Raw genomic sequence first — 22419 nt, forward strand, 5'->3', positions numbered from 1 at the left:
TAAACATATTTATACAATTATCTTGCTGCACAAGAAAAATCAGATTAAAAAGGATCATCTCCTCCTTGTATGATCTGATCTCAAGTAATGTCATGCCCACAGACAATGAAAATAAATTTATTTATAAAAATAGGATCAGGTTTACAAACTACCACCCTTAATTAAAGAATGGAAGGAAAGGGAATAGAAAAATAAGAAATACCAGGTTTTTATGTTTGTCTTTAATTTTGTTCTGTTTCATGGACCCCTCTTTGGCAATCCAGTAAATCCTATGCACTTTTTTTTTTCAGAATAATGTCTTATGAAAAAAAGTAACATTATGTGTGTGTGTGCTTTCACAAATTCATAAGCAAGAGAAAATTAGCTGTACCAGTTAAGTCATTTTTAGATTTGATTTAAAAATTAGTGACAATGCCATCAATACTGAAAATATTAATCTCAATTAAAAATGGATTTATTTTCATTAAAATTTGTCAGAATGTCTTTAAATATATAAAATAATACATGTAGGGGTACAAAGAAGGTCAAAAAGGAAAGAAAATGAATAAGAAAATACAAGGAAAAGATAATCATGAGGAGTTTTAAAATTTATATTCTATCTACACTATTGGTGTTCAGTTGTATCTGACTCTTCATGAGCTCATGGAGTTTTCTTGGCAAAGATATGGGTGTGGCTTGCCATTTTCTTCTTTAGTGGATTATCTAAAAGAGGTTAAGTGATAATTTGCCCAGGGTTACACAACTAGTGTTTGAGGCTGAACTGCACTATCCAGGAAGCCAGACAAAGTGACTAGTCTGAGGTCACAATAGTTTGTGCCTAAGGTCAGATATATCTGCATATACTAGAACCCTGAAATTCTGTATTAGGAGGTTAAAGAGTTTCCATCTGGGCTATTAAGTACATTTTATGTCTACAAATAATCCTTTCAATTTTCAAGTAGAACCTTGAACCCTGAACTGAAGGTTCACTTAGATTTTCCCTGGAAGAAATTTTATTGGAAACATGGTACCATGTACATGGTGCTAAGATGTGAATTCTACTCTCAGATGTTAAATCTTGAACTTTTAGGTAAAGGGGATTAGAGAAAGATGTTCCCTGCATCCCCCATCTCCAAAGGGGAAAAATCTCTTGACTACAGATCTTACTCCAGTTGAGTCGCTGCAGTTATGGTTGTCTGACATAAATGGTGAGGACAGCCACCCAAGGGGGATCCTGGTTAGCTCTGCCCTTGCTGCAAATATATATAACCTATGAAAACAAATCAATACATTGGTCATGTCCAGGAATGCATCTCATTCTGTGTCTCTGAGCCATTAGCTAACGATTGTTATTTCTACATTATCACTTTTTTCTATGGTAGCTAGTTTAGCGGTTATAATCAGGCACTTTTTTCCCTCTCTTTTTTCCAGTTTAAAGTATTCTTGATTAGATTTCCAATGCAAAAAGTAAGTTGTTTTTAACAATTTTTTGACTCCATCATTGGCCTGAAGCCTGTCATTGCTATATTTTAATCTTTACTCCAGAGACCCATATCTAATTCTTGAGTATCATATTCTTTTTAATTAGCTTTTTTATTTTCAAAATATATGCATAGTTAGTTTTCAATATTCACCCTCACAAAACCTTGTGTTCCAAATTTTTCTCCCTTCCTTTTCCCCACCCCTTCCTTAGCAAATTATTCAATACATGTTAAACATATACAATTCTTCTATTTAAATTTTTACAATTCTCTTGCTGCACAAGAAAAATCAGATCAAAAAGGAAAGAAAATAAGAAAGAAAACAAAAAACACCCAAACAATAACAACAACAAAAAGATGAAAATACTATGTTGTGATCCAGATTCAGTTCTCACAGTCCTCTCCCTAGATACATATGGCTCTTTCCATCAGAAGTCTATTGGAACTGGCCTGAATCACTTCATTGTTGAAGAGAGTCACATCCATCAGAATCGATCATCCTATAGTCTTGTTGTTGCCGTGTACAATGATCTCCTGGTTCTGCTCATTTCACTTAGTATCAATTCATATAAGTCTCTCCAGGCCTTTCTGAAATCATCCTGCTGGTCATTTCTTACAGAACAATAATGTTCCATAACATTCATATACCACAATTTATTCAGCCATTCTCCAACTGATGGGCATCCACTTGGTTTTCAATTCCTGCCCACTACAAAAAGGGCTTCTGCAAACATTTTTGCACATGTGGGTCCCTTCTCCTCCTTTAAGATCTCTTTGGGATACAGACCCAGTAGAGAACTGCTGGATCAAAGGGCTTGCAGTTTTGTAGCCCTTTGGGCATAGTTCTATATTACTCTCCAGAATGGTTGGATCAGTTCACAACTCCACCAACAATGTATCAGTGTCCCAGTTTTCCCACATTCTCTTCAACATTTATCATTATCTTTTCCTTTCTTAACCAATTTTTGTAACTTCATTTTCTTCCCCAAGGTATTGTAATTTTAAGTAAAGCTTTCTAGATTCCCTCAGACAATATTATTTCAGTTCTTTTTAATTGCCAAAGGAAATAGTAAGCATCTATTCTGACAAGTCTTGGGAGTTTCTCTGATACATATTGGATACATATGCCACAGGAAGACAACAGATCTTTCTATGCTAACAGATCAATAGTTATCCCTTCCTTATACACTACATTCATTGATCTTTCTTCTCTTTCTCATTTATATGACATTATTCCACTCTTAAAGTCCTGACACAAGTCAGAATTTTCCATGTGCCTCTTCAGATCCAATTTCTTTTTGCCTTGAAACCCCTCTTTCAATTTATTTGGTTTTTAGAAATATTTCGCTGTCCATGTTAATATGGAATATTCCTCCCCTCCCCTCTTTTTGGACTCAGTAATTTTCCGAATTTTATCAAATCAAGAATAAAATACCAGAAAGCAATTGCCTGAGCCAGGGATGGGGGTAGGGTGGAGAAGTGCATAATGTCTATCATACAGAATTTCAGACTTAGATGAATTTCTGAATCAACTATTTCATCACTCATCAGGATAAAAACTCCTTATTCAATATCCGTGACAAGAGTCATTTATTTTTCTTAACCATCATGACAGCAAATTACTTTCTCTTGATACATCATTATGATAACATTCACCAAAATCTAAAAGTAAGAATTTATATCTGTGACAATAGATTTATTCAGAATTTTCTTTGGATCTTTCTATTTAAAAATATTTCTGTGCAGAGTGTAATTCAACTTTATACATTTACAATGGAAAAATATGATTATGTTTACATTAACTTAAAATTTAGGACCACAAGATCATACATTTAGAGGTAGAAGATGCTTCAATGCAACAGTTCTTAAAATATGGTCTGGAGACTTCTCTGGGGTGCATAGACCCTTTCAGTGGCACCTTGAGATTAAATCTATTTTTATCATAATACTAAAACATTTTAGTTTCTAATAGGTAAATATTGATAAATATAACCCACATTAACTAAAAGCTCCCTGGGAGAACCTCAATAATTTATAAAGGTGGGTATAAAGGGAACCTAAGATAAAAAAGTTTAAGAACTGTTCCCATAGAGATTATTCAGTCTAAATCAGGGGTTCTCAAACTACTACCTGCGGGCCAGATGCAGACCTTTATGTGGCCCACCCGGATTATGACAAATGGGCTGAGGGGCAGAGACAGAGTGTGAGTTTTTGTTTTTACTATAGTCCGGCCCTCCCACAGTCTGAGGGACAGTGAACTGGCCCCCTATTTTAAAAGTTTGAGGACCACTGATCTAAATCATTTTCCAGAAAAAAGGGAATAGGTTAAAGGAAGATCTAGTACCAAGCTTAATAGCATAACTTATTAAGAATAATAAATGAATCAATGTTTAAGTAAGGCTCACAGATTCCAGAATTAGAAACAAATTATGTTTTCACATGAAATAAAAATTCTACTTGCACAAAATATTAAGAATATATTTTTTGAGGGAAGACTGATCCAAAAAACTGGATTAAAAGGATTATAAGGAAGTGGCTTTCTTTAAATGATCCCACCTTGCCAGTGAAGAAAATCTTTTCATTAAAAAACCCCTAAACAAAGAAACATGTTTTTAAAATCACATACAGCAAAAAGTTTTTTTAATTTTATAAAGCATAAAATTTTAATAATTCTAATTAATGGAGAATAAAAAAATATAGAGTCAATGAATTAATTAGTTATGGTACCAGAAACAAGAATTCTTTCAGAGCATGAAATATGTTGTGTTAGATTCTTTGCTGCTGAATGACACTGGATTACAGAGCCAAATGTGATATTTCTGTATCTTTTTCTAATTTGAATTCAACTTTATCCAATATTACTGGTGACACTTTGGCTTTCTGTGATATGGCAGTAATAGGAAAAATTTTAGACCAATTTAGATCTTTCTGTATTAACTGTGTCTTCTGTAAACAATATATTGTTGGATTCTTCTTTTTAATCTATTTTATATCTTTTTAAAATTTTTTATTGATGAGTTAGTTTACTTCCATTTAGATTCATACTCATGTATCAGAAATACTTGTTGAGTTCCTCATAACCAAATGCAATAAAATTACACTCAATAAAAGGCCATGAAAACAGACTAAAAATTAGAAACTAAACAATATAATCCTCAAAAATGAGTGTCTCAAAGAATAATTTCATTAAAAATAATGATAATAATGAGATAACATACAAGGATTTATATGATGCAGCTAAAGTGGAACTTATGGGAAATTTTTTATCTGTAAATTCTTAAATTAATAAAATAGAAAAATAACATCAATGCAACTTAAAAAAAAAAACACACTAGAAAGAAAACAAATTTAAAATGTCCAATTAAATGCCAAATTGGAAATCCTGAAATAAAAGAAGAGATTAATATGATTGAAAATAAGAAAACCATTAAACTAATAAATAAAAATAATAAAAATAAGAGTTAATTTAATGTGGGGGTGGGTAGGAGGGAACACAATAAAATAGATAAGCTGTTGGTTTAATGTTGCTGTTAAAAAAAAAAAAAAAGAAAAAGAAAAAAGAAAACCAAATTACCAATGTCAAAAATGAAAAATGTATCAGCAATGAAGGGGAAAATTAAAACAATTATTAGGAACTATTTTGCCCAATTATATGTCAACAAATATGACAATCTAAGTGAAACATATGAATATTTACGCCCTTGTTAAGCAAGGAGCAGTGATTTGTGACCATGGGAATGGGTAGGTCTGAAGCTCGTAAGCAGGGATTCTCTGACAGGGCCTCTCACCTATGAGCAGGTTGCTAGATTGCTGGATTGACTCTCCTCCTATTGGCAGATACCATGCAAACACAAAGTCTGCAAGCTGCTTCTCTGAATGGTGATTGGGGATTGCCTACTGTTTATGATTACGCTTGCAAAAATGTATATCAACAAGCCTGTGCTGCATAATAAACTGAAGGTCTTTTCATACTCTATGAGTCTCCCACCTCATTCATCTGGCCTCTGAGATCAAAGGGCTCTTATACTTTGAGATCTTAAGACAGCCTTAACAGTTTGTAACAAAATCTTCTTATTTAATTCTCTTTCAATTTTTACTACTTTACTATGTTTGTGCATTTTTGTTTTCAATTGTATATAATCACAATTGCTTGTTTTATCTTCTGTGATGCTCCCAATCCTTTATTCAGGCATGAATTCTTTCTCCCTTGATAACCAGACCTGAAAGAAAATTTCCTCCCTGTTCTTCTAATAAATTTATAATGTGACTTTTTATATTTAAGTCACATATATATTTGAAGATGATCTGGGCATGTCATGTGAGATGTTAGTCAAATCCTAATTCCTATCAGGTTAGTGTGCAATTTCTTAGCAATTTTTGTCAATATTTTTGTATTGTCAATATTTTAAGTATTAATATTAATTCATCCTCTGTGGTATGTTTTTCAGCATAATGTATCTCTCTTTTCATCATTTATTTTTGCTTTGGCTTTATTTGAGATAATGATTGTTAACTCCTCCACCCCCTTTTTTTTAGTTCAGCTGAAACTTAAGAGATTTTGCTTCAAACTCTTATTTTAATTCTTTAAGAGTTATTTATTATATATTATTATATTCAGTTTTCTTGGTTAAATTATTCTTAGCTTATATCTTATATATCTTTTGATTTTTGCAATATCATAAAAAGCAAGTTCTCTATTTCTGTGTCATGATAAATACTAATGACTATGGTTTCTTGGTACTTGAACTCTTTTTGTTTTCTTTTTAATTACTTTAAGAACTTTGGTTTAGTATTCCCAGGTGCTCTCCAAACAAATTCTATAACTTTGAAATTTTACCAGCAATTGAGGAACATGTATTGTTCCTGCACAACTCTGCCAGCCTTGAATTTCACTGCTTATAACAATTTTTTGCTGGTATGGTGAATGTGAGGAATGAAAATGAGCATTTTTCAAAGTGATTATTAAACATGTGTTCCTCCTTGAATATTCAAATTCTTTGTGGAGCAGGAATGAACATCTTTTTAAATGTTTAAAAAGTCAACATTAACAGGATCATAAATTTAGAGCTTAAAAGAATCTCAGAACTCATCTTGCCCAAGAAAGTGCTATAAATTGGTATTAATCCCAGATAACCTAGTCATAGTTTAGTATTTTTTCCATTGCACCAGGTCTATCTAATGATAGTAAGCTTCCTCTAGAAATGATGGTCTTTGAATCTAAATCTTTCAGTAATGCAAATCATTTTCATTCTAAAGGAATAGTTTGACTTCTGTGAATTTGCTTACCCTCTTCCAATGGAGCAAGTTTCTTAGATACACATCTTTCACAACTTCTTGAAATTTCCTTTGTTCTTTTCAGTATTTCTTGGGAGTGCTTTGCTGTTTTTATTGCTTAACTTTCAACTTGTTAAGTTTGACTTTACTAGTCTTCAGAAGTTTCTGAAAGCTCAGGGTCCATTTTTTACTTTTTAGCTCCTTTATCATCAGGTCTCTCAGCAGCAGCATCACAACCTTTCTGAAATCTTCTATAGGTACTATGGGGAAGGATCCCAGTCCACCACCAGATATTGCCTTAATAGCACTCTGAAAAACACACATTTGGTCAAACTAAGACATCACAACCAGAAGTCCAGGAAGCATGACTTCAGGTTACAGTCACACCTTTTCCTTTCTAAGGTCTCTTCACAAGTAGAAATAGTCAATAGGATGGGACATCCACTTCTGCAACCAAGAAGGGAATATTCTCTATAGATGGCAGACAGGACAGAAGCTCTCAAAGGTAGGGAATGGACCCAGAGGGAAGAGGAGGTGCAGTCTCCTTAAGTGCAGCAACTTAAACTCTTTCTTCTTAGCTGCTTGCAACTTTTTTTTTTTTTGACCTGGAAACTTTAGATTTGGCTATGATGTTTCTGGGACTTTTAATTCTTTCAGAAGATGATAGGTATTTTTTTTCTATTTTTACTTTGTCTTCTGATTCTAGTAAATATGATCAGTTTTCTTTCATGCTTTCTTGAAATATAATAGCTAGCCTATTTGATCATGACTTTCAGGTAAGTTCAAATTTTTAATGATTTTGATTTATTTTTTGTTTTGTGTTAGGGGCTAAGTGATTTGCCCAGAGTCACATAGCTATTAACTGGAAAGAGTCTGAGGCTGAATTTGAACTCAGCTTCTCCTGACTTCAGGGCCCCTACTTTTCCCACTGTGCCATCTAGCAGGAGAAGCTATAATGATTCTGAAATTATCTATCCTTGATCTTTTTATCAGGTCAACTTTTTTATATGTGAGATATATTATGCTTAACTTTTATTTTCATGTCTTTTGATTTTAAAAATATATTTTTGTTATCTCATCATCTTATCATGTTGTTATTAACTTCTGTTTAGTTCATTCTAATTTTCAAGGAGGTTGTTGCTTGCTTAAATTGTTCATTGTACTTTGTGACTGACCTGTGGCAAAGCATTCCAAGCTTGTATTATCTGATCAGCCACAGTGGGATACACCAACTTGACTCTAACATAGTGAAGTCATTTTGATCTTCTTTAAGAACAAAGGCCCAAAACCCACCAAGTTTTTAATTCCCCTTTCAAGTCTTCCCAGAAATTTTCTTGTTTTTTAAAAAATTCTTTCTTCTTCTTTTGCTCTCATGTCTTTTATAAAATCATTGGAATCTTTTAAAATATCCCAATACTTTTACTTCATTTCTACCAGAATTCTAATTTTAGCCAAGTTGTGTCTTTCTTTTAAGCTCTGCTTTTAGGTGCTTTGGAGTTCTTATTTTCTCCAGGTTTTTGTCTTGGAAATTTCTGGTACCATAACAGCTCTTTATTGTGGCAGTCTTGTTTGTTTAATTGTTCATTCATTATTTGAGACATATTTCCTATAGTGAGACTTATTATTAGTCAGGTTTTACATATGTCTAGAGGAAAAATCACAGCCTTATTTGATGCTTTTTGGGGGTTTTGTGTTTTTACTTTTTAATATGTATTGATTGCTCTGTTCTTTAAAAATCTCAGTGATAGTTTTAGCTAAGACCCTACTTTAGTGAACCCTACTTGGCTTGATTTAGGGTGAAGTCTGGTTGCTATCTTCCTTGGCTGAGTTTTTCAAGCTCAGAATGCAGATTTGGGTTTGAGTGTCACAATTCTGGGCTTTCCTTTGTTGGAGCTCTAGTAGGCTGCTATAAATGTCAGCCACTGTCAACTATCTAGATAATTCATTTGGGCAGTTCAGAGCAACAGAACTGCAGGATTCCCCTTTCCAGGAACTCTTTTTGTAGATCACTTAGTTATAGACCTTTGATTAAACTTCAGGCTGAATCTAAACCACTGCATCAAGGTCAATGTCACATAGCTGCTACTTGTTTCTGTTCCTGCCCTTTGTCCTGTACACAGTCTCAAGCCAGATCTGAATTGCATTCTCTAAAAATATGACTACTTGTATTTTCAAACATAGAGGTGAAAATTAATATGGTGGCTTAAATGAATAAGGGATTATTCAATGTCTAAATTAATATGGTGACTTAAATGAATAAGGGATTATTCAATGTCTACATCCTATAAAAAGAAGATCTATTGTACTTTTAAAGTGCATTTCTACATTTCTAATTTAGGATCATAGAAAACACAGAGACTAGGAATTTGAGGGAAGAACCCTCTGAAAACAAAATAGAGTTAGATCATCTGGAAACAGAATGAAAGGAGAGGTGTGGTTTCAAATTAGGGTTAATCAAACAAAGAAGTAAAGGTGAATAGATTAATTCCTAAACCACCTTCTTATCTAGAATCTGCAGGGAAAGATAAAAAAATAGAAAAACATTATATCTGAGATCTGTTTTTAGTGTGGGCATATACGGGTGAGGAAAGGGATGTGGGTGGATGATTAAAACTAAATTGACACAAAATAAAATTTAAAAAACTTTATTTGTATTGGTGTGGGCATGTGAAGGTGACTATCTGTTATTGCAGGGAGCAAGACTAGAAAACAAAAAAGGCAGTATAGTTCCTGTGTAATAAAAAGGGAGGAAAGACAATGTAACAGTACCCAATAAAGAAAAGTAAAATGAAATAATTCTAACTTTGAATGTTAATGGGTAAAATTCACCAGTAAAAATGAATCATCTTGGATTAGAAAATGAAACCCAATAATTTAGAACTGCTAAGTAACATATATAAAGGATGTGGGCTAGAATAAGACTTTTTATATTTTAGCTAATTTTAGAAAAGAAAAAATTGCAACCATAAAGCAGATACAAGTTATAAACTATGCTCAACTAAATAGATACTACTAAAAGGGACAAGTAAGAAAACTATATTATGATGAAAGGAAATGCAGATCAACAGCAAGTAAAATAATTTATTTTTAAATTTAAAAAAAAATGATAGCTTTTTATTTTCAAAATACATGCAAAAATAACTGCAAAACCTTTTGTTCCAAATTTTCTCCCTCTCACTCCACCCAGGCAGCAAGTAATCCAATAAAGGTTAAACATATGCAATTCTTCTAAATATATTTTCACATTTATCGTGCTACACAAGAAAAATCAAATCAAAAAGGGAAAAAATAAGAAGGAAAAAACAAGCAAGTAAACAATAATAAAAATATGAAAACATTATGCTGTGATGCACATTTTGTCTCCATAATCCTCTTTCTGGATGCAGATGGCTCTCTCCATCACAAATCTATTGGAATTGGCCTGAATCACCTCAGTGATGAAAAGAGCCAAGTCTATCATTGCTGATTATCATATAATCTTGTTGCTGCTGGGTACACTGTTCTTTTAGTTCTACTCACTTAGCACCAGTTCATGTAAGTCTCTCCAGGCCTTTCTGAACTCCTCCTGCTGATCAGGAAACATCCTGTTTCTTCTAGAATAATAATATTCAATTATATTCATATAATAGAACTTATCTAGCCTTTCTCTGACTGATGGGTATCCAATCAGTTTCCAGAGAAAAAATAATTTATTAAAGGGATCTTACATGCTTGGAACTGGAAAGTGCTATAAATAAAAAGAAAGGGAAAAAAAAAATAGTGCTTACTTTCAATGAGTCCACAGACTAATATAGGAAGCACTTGGAAACAATTATGTCAAACAAAATATTGGAGGATTTTCTAAGAAGAAAGATGCTAAGATTAAGAAGAACCAGAAAAGCTTCCTGCAGAAAGTAGAATTTTAAACAGATTGAATTATTATTAAACAGAATGAGAATAATGAGGAGATCATTGTGTACAATAAGAGCTTGTTGTAATGATGATCAACTGTGAAAGACTTGGCTACTTTGATTAATATAGCTAACTAGGACAATTCCAAGACTTATGATGATTTTAAAAATGCCATCTACCTCAGAGAAAGAGCTAATGAAATCTGAGTGCAATTGAAATATAATTTTCTTGCTTTCTTTTTTTGTGGTATGGCTCTCAACCTTTTAATTCTTGGACCATTTTTAAAATAATATGTTATAAAGAATAAAAACTGCATCATTTGAGAACATTATTTACTGGGAATTCCCTAAAACAATAAATACATACATTATACCTAATGATACACCAAGAAAACTAACTAAAATGGATATAATCCTGCATAGTAAAGCTCTAATTCCAAATGACTCTATAAAGATTCTCCATAAATTAGGGAATGTGAGGAAAGTGAGACACTAATGTACTGTTGCTGAAGTCCTATACTGATTCAATCATTCTATAGAGTGATTTGGAACTCTGCCCAAAGGCTGACAAAACCACGCATATTCTGGTAGAAACTAAGCATTGACCCACACTTAACACTATACACCAAGATAAGGTCAAAATGGGTTCATGACCTAGGCATAAAGAATGAGATTATAAAAAATTAGAAGAACATAAGATAGTTTACCTCTCAGACCTGTGGAGGAAAGAATTTATGACCAAAGAAGAATTAGAGATCATTATTGATCACAAAATAGAAAATGTTGATTATATCCAAATTTAAAAGCTTTTATACAAACAAAACTAATGCAGATAAGATTAGAAGGGAAACAATAAACTGGGAAAACATTTTTACAGTCAAAGGTTCTGATAAAGGCCTCATTTCCAAAATATATAGAGAATTGACTCTAAGTTATAAGAAATCAAGCCATTCTCCAATTGATAGATGGTCAAAGGATATGAACAGACAATTCTCAGATGAAGAAATTGAAACTATTTCTAGCCATATGAAAAGATGCTCCAAGTCATTATTAATCAGAGAAATGTAAATTAAGACAACTCTGAGATACCACTACACACTTGTCAGATTGGCTAGAATGACAGGGGAAAATAATGTTGAATGTTGGAGGGGATGTGGGAAAACTGGGACACTGATACATTGCTGGTGGAACTGTGAATACATCCAGCCATTCTGGAGAGCGATTTGGAACTATGCTCAAAAAGTTATCAAACTGTGCATACCCTTTGATCCAGCAGTGTTACTACTGGGTTTGTATCCCAAAGAGATTTTAAAGCAGGGAAAGGGACCTATATGTGCAAGAATGTTTGTGGCACCCTCTTTGTAGTAGCCAGAAACTGGAAACTGGGTGAATTCCCATCAATTGGAGAATGGCTGAATAAATTGTGGTATATGAATATTATGGAATATTACTGTTCTGTAAGACGTGACCATCAGGATTATTTCAGAAAGGCCTGGAGAGACTTATATGAACTGATGCTGAGTGAAATGAGAAGGACCAGAAGATCATTATATACTTCAACAACAACACTATATGATGATCAATTCTGATGGACTTCAGATCTCTTCAACAATGAGATGAAACAAATCAGCTCCAATAGAACAGTAATGAATTGAACCAGCTATACCCAGCAAAAGAACTCTGGGAAATGACTATGAACCACTACATAGACTCCCCAATCCCTCTATTTTTGTCCACCTGCATTTTTTTATTTCCTTCATAGGCTAATTGTACACTATTTCAAAGTCTGGTTCTTTTTGTATAGCAAAATAACTGTTTGGACATGTATGCATATATTGTATTTAACTTATACTTTAACATATTTAACATGTATTGTTCAACCTGCCATCTGGAAGAAGGGGTGGGGGGAAGGAGGGAAAAATTGGAACAAAAGATTTTGCAATTGTCAATGCTGAAAAATTACCCATGCATATATCTTGTAAATAAAAAGCTATAATAAAAATAAATAAATATTTTTTTAAAAAAATTTAAAAACATGCATATTCTTTGACCAAGCAGCACCACTAGTACATTTATATCCCAAAGAGATTAAAAAAGGAACTCTGTATACAAAAATATTTATAGCAGTTCTATTAGTGGTGGCAAAGAATTGGACATTGATGGGATGTCCATCAATTGAGGAATGGGTGAACAAGTTGTTGTATGTGATTATGTCAGAATATTATTGTGGCATAAGAAATAATAATATTGTGCTATAAGAACGCATGCTTTCAGAAAAACATGGAAAGACTTACATGAATGATGCAAAGTGAAAAGAGCAGAACCAGAAGAACAATAACAGTAATACTGTAAGATGATCAAGTGAATGACTTAACTATTCTCAGCAATTTAAAAATCCAAGGCAATTCTGAAGGACTACAGAAAAAGAACTGATGGAGACTAAATGCATATCAAAGCATATTTTTTCTTTATTTTTCTTTGGGTTTTTAATCTTTTTTCACAACATGATTAACATGGAAATATGATTTGCATGACTGCACATATATAACTTATATTAAATAGTTTGCCTTCTCTATTTGGGGGGAAAAATAATTTTCTTTTTATAGCTTTTTATTTACAAGATGTATGCATGGGTAATTTTACAACATTGACAATTGCCAAACATTTTGTTCCAACTTTTCCCCTCCTTCCCCCCCCCATGGCAGGTTGACCAATACATGTTAAATATGTTAAAGTATAAGTTAAATACAATATATGTATACATGTCCAAACAGTTATTTTGCTATACAAAAAGAATCGGACTTTGAAATAGTGTACAATTAACCTGTGAAGGAAATCCAAAATGCAAGTGGACAAAAATAGAGGGATTGGGAATTCTATGTAGTGGTTCATAGTCATCTCCCAGAGTTCTTTTGCTGGGTGTAGCTGGTTCAGTTCATTACTGCTCTATTGGAACTGATTTGGTTCATCTCATTGTTGAAGAGGGCCACGTCCATCAGAATTGATCATTATATAGTATTGTTGTTGAAGTATATAATAATCTCCTGGTCCTTCTCATTTCACTCAGCATCAGTTCATGTAAGTTTCTCCAGGCCTTTCTGAAATCATCCTGATGGTCATTTCTTACAGAACAATAATATTCCATAATATTCATATACTACAATTTATTCAGCCATTCTCCAATTGATGGGCATCCACTCAGTCTCCAGTTTCTGGCTACTACAAAGAGGGCTGCCACAAACATTCTTGCACATACAGGTCCCTTTCCCTTCTTTAAGATCTCTTTGGGATACAAACCCAGTAGTAACACTGCTGGATCAAAGGGTATGCACAGTTTGATAATAAAATAATTTTCAAAAAGATTCTCTACAAGCTGAAGGTGAAGATAAGCAAAATTGAAATTTTGTGCAAAATATTGAAAAAAAGTAGATCTGATAAATCTATGGAGACTTCTGAATGTGCATTTTAGATACCTATGAGATTTTCATTAAAATATCAACCATGTATTTGAATGCTAAAATCTCATTTAAATATTGGAAATCTTAAGTATATTCCTTGTAGATTATAATGTAATAAAAATTGGAACTAATAAAGGAACTATGGACAAAAGATCAAGATACTTTGATACTCAATGGATACATGATTTCATCAAGTTGGATATTCTTTCAAATAGTACAAACTACAACTTATCGGTTCCTTCTCACTCTCTGGGATTCTTGGCAATGTCACTAATAAATCCACTACAAGGGGTCCATCATACTCCTTACTGTTCCTTATCAGTAATTTGGTAAATATTATTTACCTCTAGAACAACTCTCACATTAATCCTCTTCTGCCAACCCATGTAGTTTCTATCCAAGATGTATATAGAGAGATATTCAGAAGAAGACTGAGAAATATCACCCCTGGTGGTGATTTGGGGCAAGGAAAGATACTGGCAAGTGGTGAGATCAAAAGTAGCCTCATGTAAAAAATGGAATTTGAGTTAAGCCTTTTAATTTTTTTAATGTATACATATTTATACAGTTATCTTGCTGCACAAGAAAAGTCAAAAGATGGAAGAAAAAGAAAAACTGAGAAATAAAACAAAATGCAAGCAAATAACAGAGAGAGTGAGAATGCTACATTGTGTTCCACACTCTGTTTCCATGGTTCTCTCTCTGGGTCTAGATGACTCTCTTCATCACTGAACAGGTAGAATTGGTTTGACTCATTTCAATGTTGAAGAGAGCCATGTCCATCAGAACTGATTATTATTATTGCCATGTATAATGATCTGCTGGTTCTCCTCATTTCACTTAGCATCAGTTCATGTAGGTCTCTCCACGCCTCTCTGAAATCATCCTGCTGGTTGTTTCTTACAGAACAATAGTATTCTATAGCATTCATATACCATAACTTATTCAGCCATTCTCCAATTGAGGGGCATTCACTCAGTTTCCAGTTTCTAGCCACTACAAAAAAGCTGCCACAAACATTTTTGCACATGTGGGATCCTTTCCCTCCTTTAAGATCTCTTTGAGATATAATCCCAGTAGAAACACTGCTGGATCAAAGGGTATGCACAGTTTGATAACTTTTTGGGCATGGTTCCAAATTGCTCTCCAGGATGGTTAGATCCATTCACAGTTCCACCAATAATGTATCAGATGTGTCCCAGTTTTCCCATATCCTGTCCAATATTCATCATTTTCTTTTCCTGTCATCTTAGTCAATCTGACAGGTGTATAGTGGTATCTCAGAGTTGTCTTAATTTGCATTTCTCTGATCAATTTCTTCATCTGAGAATTGTCTGTTCATATACTTTGGGTATTTATCAATTGCTTGAACTATTATAAATTTGAGTCAATAATTTATATATTTTAGAAATGAGGCCTTTATCAGAACTTTTGGATATAAAAATGTTTTCTCAGTTTATTGCTTCCCTTCTAATCTACTCTGCATTAGTTTTGTTTGTACAAAATTTTTTAACTTAATATAATCAAAATTATCCATTTTGTGATCAATAATAATCTCTAGTTCTTCTTTGGTCACAAATTCCTTCCTCCTCCATAAATCTGAGAGGTAAACTACCCTATGTTCTTCTAATTTGTTTATAATATCATTCTTTATGTCTAAATCATGAATCCATATCAACCTTACCTTGGTATATGGTGTTAGATGTGGGTCTATGCCTAATTTCTGCCATACTAATTTCCAATTTCCCCAGTAGTTTTTGTCAAATAGTGAATTCTTATCCCAAAAGCTGGGGCCTTTGGATTTGTCAAATACTAGATTGCTATAATCATTGACTATTTTGTTCTAGGAACCTAACCTGCTCCACTGATCAACTCTTATTTCTTAGCCAATACCAAATGGTTTTGGTGATAGTTGCTTTATAATACAGTTTTAGATCTGGTACAACAAGGCCACCTTTATTTGCTTTTTTGAGCTAAACTTTGAAGGAGACCAAGCACTCTAAAAGTCACTAAGGAGTGAGTACATTCTAAGCCCTACTAGGGATGAATAGCCAGAACAATGGTATAGTGTTAGGAAATAAGAATTTTGTTTATAAAGTAACAGTAAGAAACCAGGTTGATTAGACCATATGCATGAAGAAGACTGATAAAATTAAAAAGGTTGGTCTGGGAAAGGGTGCCTTAATTGCCAAATGAGGAATTTACATAGTTAGCCTTTCACTTTAGTAAAAGCATTTTGGAGGCTGCATGAAAGATAAATTAGAAAAGCCTTATGTAGGAAGTAGCACCTGAGCTGGGTTTTGAGAGAAGACAATAGGAAAAAAAATACATTCCTATGGGTCAGAGTAAGGTGAAGTGAGGTACCTTGATCCACCCAAGAAAGTGGGAGATGAAATATCATATCTTAGAAATAGCTAGTAAGTTACTTGATGGGAATAGTGAGTGTATGAAAAGAAATGATATGACATAAGACTAGAAATATAGGTGGGATCTTTAAGAGTCTTTTAACCTACAGAGAGTTTTCAATCCAAACTATCAATAGGCATGAAAAAATGTTCCAAATATCCATTAAAGAGAGAAATTAAAGCAATGCATGAGATGTATGTTTGGATATAGTGTGGGAATCTGTTTGCTTAACTATGGATATCTGTTATAAATGGTTTTTTATTTTTTTATTTTTCATACTCGAGGTGAAAATGGGAGAGGAGAAAAAGGTAGATCCTAGGGTCAAACTGTAGAAAGCTTTAAAAATGTCTATTGAAGGCTTATAGATTTTATAAAAAAGGCAATTGGAAGTTCCTGAAGACTTTTAAGTAAGGGTCATAACTTACTACTGTGATCCCCTCTCCAGAAAAATGTCATGGGGTTCTTTCTAGTTCCCTTTCCTTTGAAAAACAATGTGAACTCGGAGAGAAGTACTGATTTTCCTTCCTTGTTTGTATCCCTCCCTAATGCTTAGCACAGTGCCTACCACATAGTAAGCACTTAATAAATGCTTATTAAGTCAACTCAATTCAGTTGGGGTAAAAGGGAGAGCGATCCTTACAATCTTCCAAGTACTACAAGGACTACACAAATAGTCATATTTGTAAGCATATGTTATAAAACAATATTATGCTCTTATTTCATAGAAACTTTTATACACTTGGCTTAAATAAAGATTAAGGAAGAGATTAAGGGCTTAAAAACTGTAAGTCTTAATTTTTTAAATCCTCTTCTCCAATATTCAAATGTTTCAATGATCTCATACATTTGGAATTCTCCAAAATGAAGATTACAACTTATCCATGTCTGTCCATTCTGTACAACTGTATCATCCCATAAATTTGCCATGAAGGCTCCACTCAGTATCCTGGACTCTTTCCTGAATTCCTTGAACTTTCTAGAAAAAAAACAAAGATGGAAAATCTGCTATTTCTCATTATGTTGTGACTGCATTTTTACCCTGGATATCTTAGAATCAGCCAGAGTCAGGATAAGCAAAAGTCTTTATTCTTGGTTTTTGGAGGTCACTGTCAGGGGATTAGATATAGGAATCTCCACATCTCCTTTCTCTCTCACTACATCACCAAAGAATGATCCTGCTTGTCCTACTCCATCCTCTGATCTCTCTCACCCTTCTCTGTCCACACCCACAGATAGAGCCAGCACAGAATAATTGAGCAGGTCATCCTCCAAGCATATGTTAATAGAATATTGTCCAATTGAGAATTAGCCTCAAGTGCTCAGTTATCTCAGTTAAGTAAATCTGCTCAGTTCTAGCCCTTTACATCTCCTGCTTTCTTTTGTTTTAGAACACAGGTGGTCAGCCATCCCTGACTTCTCAGGGAGGTGAGAATCCCCAAAAGGAGGTGATTACGCCCTCTCTGACTTCTCAGGAAAAGAGGTGAAAACACCAAAAAGGAGGTGATTGTGACCCCCTCCACCCTCCTCCACCCCGACTTCTCAGGAAGGGAGATGAAAAGCACCAAAGGGAAGTGGGGATTGCTAGTGGGTTTCTGGGCTGAAGGGTCTTATTAGAGACAAGTATGCACAAACCCATCAGCATGGGAGGTATTACACAAGCACATAGCAATAAAGCACAGGTTATTAGTGATGACTCTCCCCACAGCCAGTGCAGGCTCAATGAGGTGTAACAAACATGAATTGTACATGCAAGTAGTGATATAACAAACAATATAAATCAGCATGATCTTGTAAAAGATTTCCAGAAGTCCTAGAAGGAGGGTATGTAAATATCAGTCACACATACACCTTCAGCAGCCAAGAGATAGTCCAAAACCAGTCTATTGTCCATTGCTTCACATGTCAGGGAATCCAATGATCCCCACAAGTTTTTGAAGTCCTACAACAGTCTTTTTATATGTTAGGGAATCCAATGATTCCTATAGGTTTTGAAGTCCTGCAAGAGTCTTATTATGTATCAGGGATTCCAATGATTCCTGAGGGTTTTGAAGTCCTACAACAATCTTATAATGTCTCAGAGAATCCAATGATTCTTGAGGGTTTTGAAGTCCAACAAATTTTGATGTCCATGAGTCAAACGCCATAACTGCCAGGCTCTTTCAGTGGTGAGCACAGTCAGCAACAGAACCACCCAATGTTTCTTAGATCTTCTCCTTTGTTTCAAGGGTCTGCTCTGTCTCTCTCCAATGGACAATGGTTCGTTGGCACCCATCTGATTTCTTCTCTATCTGTATAAATACAAGCAAACCCTCTCCCCCAAGCAGTTAATCTATCTGATCCCTTCCGTTCACCACTTTCTAGGTCTCTCCACATCACCTGGCGATTATCTAAAGACAGTGGAGCTGCCCACACTGGACCCTGCCCTAGGTGGGTTATAAAACCTGTCTGACAGAGCCAGTGCATCTTTATCAAAGATTAAGGAGTTAATAGTATCAAGGGCTAGATTTAGAAGTTCTTTAGGGTTACCTGTAGCTCCCCTTTTGTTTTTGGAGGAGCGTCTTGAGGTCTCTGTTTTTCCTCTCTACTATTGCCTGTCCTTAATGATTAAAGGGTATGCCAGTGGTATGTAAATTCTTATATGTAAAGGGCTGAAACTCTGAGCAGATGCACTTGGACAGCCTAGGACTTAAGGCTAATTACCAATTGGATAATATTCTATTAACATATGCTTGGAGGATGACCCTACTCAACCATTCTGTGCTGGCTCGATCTGTGGGTGTGGACAGAGAAGGAGGAGAGAGTTCAGAGAGTGGAGTAGGACAAGCAGGATCATTCTTTGGTGGTGGAGAGAGAGAAAGGAGGTGTAGAGATTCCTATATCTAATCCCCTGACAGCGACCCCAAAAGACCAAGAATAAAGACTTTTTCTTATGCTGACTCTGGCTGATTCTAAGATATCCAGGGTACTAACACAGTCACAACACTTGGCACCCAACATGGGGCCAAACACCCTACTTCACTGAAGAAATCCTCCAGAAGACCTCCAGTGAAATTAGATGAGTATTTTAATAGACAAACAGGGAATTTACTTTGTTAAACGCTAAACTAGTAATTTTTTCTAGCTAAAATAGGGCAGGTGTTAGGAAAAAATTCTCCCCTGTCCCCAGACCCACTCCCATCCCTACCCCCACCCCAAAAGGGTTTAATTATAACCTGGGAATAGATAGCTAGACTCTTGGGTATGTTTGGACACACATCCCCTTGGTTCTTAGAGGAAGAAGAAATATAAGTGTAGATAATTAGAAACTTGTGGGAGAACAACTCTGTGAATACTACAACAATAGAGGTCCTCATTCAATTTCCACAGAAGCATTCTATACATACAACATAATTCAATTGGCCTTAAACAATCTCACAAGAAAAAGGAAAAGTTTTAGGAACAGCCAGATGAGGAAGTGTGAGGAAAAAGAGGAAGACAAAGAACAGTCTAATGACCATATAGCCAGAGGGCACAGGGACTTAAATAAGGTTCAAGGGAGTGGTGATTCTGGCTCTCTTGAGGAAGCTTCAACCCCACCTAGGGAGCAGATTATTGACATACCCCCATCAACTCCACCTTCCAAGATGGAAGGAGGAGGAGTAGTGGGAGGGGTGGTGATATCACCAGCACCTCCTCCCCAGCAATCACCCCCTCCTATGACTAGATTGCAAAAGGCAGTACTTAATACTACAGAAGAAGGGAAGGATATAAATGATCTGAAGCTCCAAATATATCCTGTGATTCAACAGTTTAACTCTTCAGGTCAAGAGAGTAGAAGATACACTCCTTTATATATAGACGTCCTCAAAGACCTGAAAAAGGCTTGCACTCTTTATGGAGCTACATCAGCTTATGTTAAGATGTTATTACAGAATTTGGCTTATGAAGTCTTAACTTGTAGTGACTGGAAATCTATAGCAAGGGAATGCTTAGAACCTGGACAAAACTTGTTGTATGTAGCTTTCTGAATATAGCAAGCCCTGTAGGATACAAGCCCAACAAAATAGTCAAAGTGGAGGGTTTTTTTTATTTTTTTTAATTTTTTTTATAATTTAATTTTTATTTTATTTTATAATTATAACTTTTTTTTGACAGTACATATGCATGGGTAACTTTTTACAACATTATCCCTTGCACTTACTTCTATTCAGATTTTTTCCCTTCCTCCCCCAACCCCTTCCCCCAGATGGCAGGCAGTCTTATATATGTTAAATATATTACAGTATATTCTAGATACAATATATGTGTGTAGAACCGAATTTTTTGTTGCACAGGAAGAATTGGATTCAGAAGGTAAAAATAACAGTTTACACTCATTTCCCAGTGTTCCTTTTCTGGATATAGCTGATTCTGTCCATCATTAATCAATTGGAATTAGATTAGCTCTTCTCTATGTTGAAGATATCCACTTCCATCAACATACATCCTCGTACAGTATCATTGTTGAAGTTTATAATGATCTTCTGGTTCTGCTCGTTTCACTCAGCATCAGTTGATGTAAGTCTCTCCAAGCCTCTCTGTATTTCTCCTGTTGGTCATTTCTTATAGAACAATAATATTCCATAACATTCATATACCATAACTTACCCAACCATTCTCCAATTGATGGACATCCATTCATCTTCCAGCTTCTAGCCACTATGAAAAGGGCTGCCACAAACATTTTGGCACATACAGGTCCTTTTCCCTTCTTTAGTAGTTCCTTGGAATATAAGCCCAGTAGTAGTTTGGCTGGATCAAAGGGTATGCATATTTTGATAACTTTTTGGGCATAATTCCAGATTACTCTCCAGAATGGTTTAATTCTTTCACAACTCCACCAACAATGCATCAGTGTCCCAGTTTTCCCACAGCCCCTCCAACATTCATCGTTATTTGTTCCTGTCATCTTAGCCAATCTGACAGGTGTGTAATGATATCTCAGAGTTGTCTTAATTTGCATTTCTCTGATCAATAGTGATTTGAAACACTCTTTCATATGAGTGGAAATAGTTTTAATTTCATCATCTGAAAATTGTCTGTTCATATCCTTTGACCATTTATTAATTGGAGAATGGCTTGATTTCTTATAAATTAAAGTCAATTCTCTGTATATTTTGGAGATGAGGCCTTTATCAGAACCTTTAACTGTAAAAATGTTTTCCCAATTTGTTACTTCCCTTCTAATCTTGTTTGCATTAGTTTTGTTTGTGCAGAAACTTCTTAATTTGGTGTAATCAAAATTTTCTATTTTGTGATCAATAATGGTCTCTAGTTCTCCCTTGGACACAAACTCCTTCCTCCTCCACAAGTCTGAGAGGTAAACCATCCCATGTTCCTCCAATTTATTTATGATTTCGTTCTTTATGCCTAAATCTTGGACCCATTTTGATCTAATCTTAGTATGTGGTGTTAAATGTGGGTCCATGCCTAGTTTCTGCCATACTAATTTCCAGTTTTCCCAGCAGTTTTTGTCAAATAATGAATTCTTATCCCAAAATTTGGGATCTTTGGGCTTGTCAAAGATTAGATTGCTAACAAAGTGGAGTTAATACTTCAATCATCTGTGACTAACTAATAGGTGTAGGTCTAGACTGGGATTGAGTTTAAATGGCAGTCTGGAAGGAGAGAGTCTGGATTGGGGAAGGACAAGAGCTGGAGGAGATTCAGAGCCAGAATTCAGGAAGAAGAAGAAGAGGCTGACTAGAGAAGAAAACCAAGAAACCTGCTCACAGAGGAAAAGATTTTACAGAAAAATGATCTCCCAGAGAAGGATTATAATTGAAGAGACGACAGAACTTTACAATTTACAATATTTACAATAGCAGCATATGAGCAAATTGCTGCTGCTGCTATCAAAACATGGGCTTCTCTCCCCAATAAAAACGACAAGGGCGAGACCTTCAAAAAAAT

This window comes from Sminthopsis crassicaudata, chromosome 3, assembly GCF_048593235.1.
Source record: "Sminthopsis crassicaudata isolate SCR6 chromosome 3, ASM4859323v1, whole genome shotgun sequence".
In the NCBI taxonomy this organism is placed as follows: domain Eukaryota; kingdom Metazoa; phylum Chordata; class Mammalia; order Dasyuromorphia; family Dasyuridae; genus Sminthopsis; species Sminthopsis crassicaudata.